Genomic DNA, 5,467 nt, shown 5'->3' with positions numbered 1-5,467 from the left:
CAGGGCCAGGGCCTCGGCCACATGTGGGAAGCTGAGGCGGGGCTGGAGCATTGGGCCCGGTGGGTGGAGAACGGGCTTCCCTGGGGAGACTGGAGCTGGGAACGGCATGGTCAGGCTGGGCGGAGGAGGGCAGTGGGGAGGGGGCAGCAGGGAAACTAGTCACAAGGTTGATGCTGGAGCTGCTGAAATCAGGGGTGGTGGTGGTGGAGGTGGTGGTGGCGGGAATTGAAGTCTCAGCAGGCAGCACAGGAGAGAGGGAACAGATTCCCAAAAATGTCTGTGGACTAGAGTGAGAGGACCGTGCTGAGCCTGGGGGCTGCAGCAGGTCATGATGAGACAAAGGAGCTGTCGAGAAGGAGGCTGGGAGCCGGTTAGGAAGAGAGGCCAGGACGACAGCAGGACGGAGGGTCCCGTGGCCATTTGCCACTAAGGATTACAAGTCTTTGGTGACACCCCCACCCCATCCTGTCCTGCTTCCCGCCAGGGGAGAGGGCAGCTCCGTGCCCGATGCTGGGTGAGCGTGGCGGGGCCCAGATGTCCAGACCAAAGGCTGAAGGGCTCATCCCTGTTTGTGATTTATTAACAGAAGCAAGTTGATTATTTATAAAACCTCCCACCAAAGTGACCATGGGCCACATGGCCCGTTTTGTGCCTGGCCCAGGGGTGAAACCCGCAGGGGCATGGGACAGGGCCCCCAGCCAGGAAGGCCTTACCACCTAGGGGCACGGTGGTTATGAAATACCCAGAGAATGCATCAAAAAATAACCTGACAACCATTATCTAATAATATTTCTCTCCTACTTTAAACCACTTTCTTAAAGACATTCCTTTCAAAATCACAGCCCTGTCAGCCTGAGCCCCCTGCCACCGCCCCCTGCCAGGCAGTTTCCCTGTGATGGCCCTGACAGCTCGGAGTTGGGTTCCACCCCTGACAATCAGCCTGCTTTTCAACTAGTCAGGGTTCCGTGTGCTTCAGCAGGTTAGAAATAGCAGCAGTGCCCACACTGCGCCTCCTGTTGCCATGACTGCCTCAGAGACAGTCCCCCACCTGCAGGCGGACGCCCCCACTCCCCCGGACAAGTCACCATGGTGGCCAGGACAAGAAGGAAGGCCTGGGGGCCGGCTGCCCTTGGGAGTGGTCCTGGTAGGCCGTCCTCAGCCTGCACTGTCAACCAGGAAGGCATCAGGTGGAAAAGCTCGCCTCAGGTTTGCAAGCCCAGCTGTAACCATCACCTGGAAGGGGTCCTTCATCCTCTGGCTAACTCTCCCCACCCACTGACTGCAGCTGTCAGCTCTCCCCACGTTTCTACCTTCAACACTCAGCCCCGTCATTCCACGATGCTCGACCTCCCTGCCTCCATTCCCATCCCTGCCCACAGCTCCCTGCAGACACCCGTCCCCTAGGCCATGCAGGCCAGGCCTCCACTACCTTCTGGGCTCTACCTCTCCCCAGCACCCCCCACTGTCTGGCCACTACCTGAAGGTTTCCCCACCCTCCAGTTACCCTGGCATTCCTTCACCCAATCCTGCCTGCTTCATCCTGGAGAACCCAACTGGCCCTCGAGCCCCATTCTCTAACCATGTGCTGTGTCCACCAAAGGCTTGGCTCAAGGATGTGGCGTGGCACCGACCAGCCGTGGTGGAGACCAGCAAATGGGCCACAACCTCACAAAGGGGGCTCCGTGCTGCCCCCAACCCTCCCTTGGTCCCCATAGTTGGCTCTTGCCCCTCTGCCCCTCATCCTGATACTAAGGCCCCCACCCTGGGGGCCTCACCTACAACTTCAAGGAGGAAAGCCCATCACTTCCTGTCCTGGCTCCACACATCCCCTGGCCTTTCCCCGGGGCACCCCCTTTTCCAGCGAGGTCAAGGCAGACCTTGCCCAAGGGAGCCCAGCCCCAGCTTCCTTGGCAAGCTCTCGCTTCTGGAACTTCTCTTTCCCCTCTAATGGCTCTTTACCATCAGCATTTTAAATAATTAAACCAGAGCTTTGTTACAAAAGAAACACATGCTCATGGGGGGAAAAAAATCAAACAGTAGAAAATGTAAAATGAGTTCCCCTCCATCTCAGAACCTAGAGACAACCCCCTTAACAATGTCTTATGTATCTTTCCAATATTTTTGATATGCGTGTATGTTACACATACAAAGGTGTCCTTCTGTATGTTCTACTCTGCCTTTATTTTTGTTTTTGGCCGCGCCAAGCAGCATGTGGGATCTTAGGTCCCTGACCAGGGATTGAATCTGTGCCCCACTGCATTGAAAGCACAGAGTCTTAACCACTGGATCACCAGGGAAGTCCCTTCATGCCTTTTTCACTTAACGATATACCCACTTTGGACATCTCTCCCTGTCTCCTGCAGACCTGCCACATTCACCATGACAGCTGTTTGAGTCTCTCCCATTAAAAAACCAGAAAAAAAGAAAAAAGGGAAAGCGTGCTCTACACAGGCCTCTCTTGTTCTGGAACCACCAGCCTACTGGTTGCTAAAGCCAGTGGACTCCCTGCTGTCCCCATCCTTACAGACCTCCTTGAGCCACCTGACACTCTGTCCCTGTCCCAATCAGCATCCTTGATACTGGCCCTAGGGTCCCCCCCGCATCCTTACCTCTAGAGTCTACCACAAAATCTCCACCTCCTCTGCCCCTTTAACACTGGGACCCCCAGATTCCTACTCTGCACCCACTCCTCCACCTGGAACGACCATCTCTAGGACAATCCCAAACCCAGCCTCCCTCCACCCTGATGCCCACCTCTGCAGAATCTCTGTAGTGGGCTGACCTGTGGCCCCTCCAAAAGATATGTCCAACGTCCTAATGCTCAGAACCTGTGAATGGGACCTTATTTGGAAAAAGAGTCTTTGTGGATGTAATTAAGGATCTCAAGATAAGATCATCCTGTATTACCCGGGTGAGCCCTAAATCCAGTGACGGGCTAAGAAACGCCCAGAGAAGAGACACAGGGAGAAAAGACCAAGTGAAGACAGAAGCAGAGACTGGAGTGATGCTGCCACAAGCCAAGGAACGCCAGAAGCCACAGAAACTAGAAAAGGCATGGAAGGATTCTCCCCTAGAATCTTTGGAAGACTATTCCTGCCAACACCTTGATTTTGTACTTCTGGTCTTCAGAACCATGATGTAGGACAACCATCAAAAGACAGAAAGTCCCTCGAGAGTAGGAACCGTGGCTAACCCATCCTTGTACCTCTAGTGCCCAGGACAAAAATAAACAATAAATGTTTGTTGAATGAATAAATGTTTCTTGGTTCTGGCTGTCTTAAAACTGAGAGTTGATGTTCTCTGGGGATTTCATCTGTCTGGCACAGGCAAAGGCCCATTTAGCTCATTCACTTAGCAAACATTTACTAAGCATCATCTTTGTGTTGGGCGCAGCAATTATTGGGGTGGGAAGCTGGTCTTGTGTGGAGCAAAGGGGGAGTCCAGGGGAGGGGCTGAGGATTCAGGTCCACCAGGCATTCATAGAGGCAGCCATGCCCGAGACAGGCCATGAGAAGTGAACAGAAGAATTTTTAAATGACTAATTTTCTTTTCTTTTCTTTTTTTTTTCTTTTCTTTTTAATAAATTTATTTATTTATTTGTGGCTGCGTTGGGTCTGTTGCTGCGCACGGGCCTTCTCTAGTTGCTGTGAGTGGGGGCTGCTCTTCGTTGCATTGCACGCGCTTCTCATTGTGGTGGCTTCTCTTGTTGCGGAGCACTGGATCTAGGCATGTGGGCTCAGTAGTTGTGGCTCGTGGGCTCTAGAGCGCAGGCTCAGTAGTTGTGGCACACGGGCTTAGTTGCTCTGAGGCATGTGGGATCTTCCCGGATCAGGGCTCAAACCTGTGTCCCCTGCATTGGCAGGCAGATTCTTAACCACTGCGCCACCAGGGAAGTCCCTAAATGACTAATTTTCTACCTTCACTTTGCAGTCTGTTCATAGCCAAATCCCACTCAATCACAAGTACAAAGGTTTATACCCTGGAGGTGAAGCTTGGAAGGGGCTCAGTTCTGGGTGGAACAGAACCAAGAAAAGGGAAAAGGAGAAAGAATGGAAAAGGGGAACCACTTACTCAGTTATTGTGAGCCAAGCCCCAGGAGGAGGCCTGGTGGTCACTGATTAATGGAATTTGGCTCCCATTTTACCTCCCAGTCCAATCCTTCCCCACCCTGGAGCGATCCAAATGTGCACACAAAGTCCCTTTTACAAGGCAGTCCTTACTCTGAGCTCTAGAATGGGTCCCAGCAAGTCCCCTACGTGGGAAACTTATTTCTATTTTCCTAAGACTCTCCCTGACACCCACGAGCTCTGTCTTTTCCCAGGGGAACATGCCCACCTCACCCTTAAACACCCTGAGACACCCCCTGCTTCAGGACACCTTCTTTAGGAGCCTCAATTCTAAGAGGCTTCCCCCCTGACAAGCCTTTACACATGTGGTGGGAAGCAGTAATCCAGCATGAGCACACTGGAGGGGACTTGAAGTCCCGGGCACCCCTCTTTGGGTACTAAGAGCCATTTTGGACAACGTTCTGTACCATGCCCACCCCGAAAGGCAGCTGTTCTACCTTTACCATCCACTAGCTATGAAAACACCTGAGACTCTGAGGTCTGGCCTCCCTGCAGGAACTCCACGTCAGCTGGTGGCTGGGAATCTCTGATCCAATCAACACTCTCCAGTTTCAGGTGAGCTGATCAGGTTCCTGCCTCAAGGTCACTGCCACAAGGGCAGGGAGTGCGCAGTCTGGCTGGATTGGGGGAGCCCACAAATGGGCAAGAAAGTGGAAGGACGTTTAGTCAGGAGTTGCATGGGGTCAGAGTTTGCATTACATTCTAAGGGCTGTGGGAATCCCTGATAGAGTTTTAAGCAGGATATGATTTACATCTTCTGGTTGCTTTGAGAAAAGTGTACTGAAGAGAAACAAGAGTGGAAGGGGAAGTGTCTTCCAGCTCTGTATGCCCAGCGTCCAGCAGTGCACTGCCCTCAGAAAGTCCTAGTGATGCACACAGCTGGCTGGGAGTGGAAAAAATTTGCTCTGAGCATGGGAACTAACTCCTGTGGCTTGCCAGTGGGAAAAGTTCCTTCGCCAACCAGATTCAGAGGCCTCTCCCTCCAAGGGTCCGCCAGAGGCTGGGTCACTGCAGGAAGGAGGAGGTGGGGGCTCTGACAGGAGGTAATGATCTAGACAGACACCTAGAGGGCAGGCCTGGCTCTGGGGAAGAAGCTGGTCACTGGAAGCTGGGAAAGAGAGCTGGGTGGTCACAGAGAAAGCACAAAGAGTAAAAACCGTTCTTTCCCTCCAGGCTTGTAAAGTTCACTCTCGGTTGTGCAACTCTGAGCTCCCAGAGCTGTCACATCTAGACCTCCTAGGGTCTCAGCTCGCCAATTCAGTACTTCACCCGCGCCCTTGTAACGCCCTTCCGATACTGAAGCACTCTGCCTGGTCCCCCAGACCCACACCCGCTGGCCC

The sequence above is a fragment of the Tursiops truncatus genome, chromosome 13 (assembly GCF_011762595.2).
Source record: "Tursiops truncatus isolate mTurTru1 chromosome 13, mTurTru1.mat.Y, whole genome shotgun sequence".
Classification (NCBI taxonomy): domain Eukaryota; kingdom Metazoa; phylum Chordata; class Mammalia; order Artiodactyla; family Delphinidae; genus Tursiops; species Tursiops truncatus.
This window is presented reverse-complemented; position numbering follows the sequence as displayed.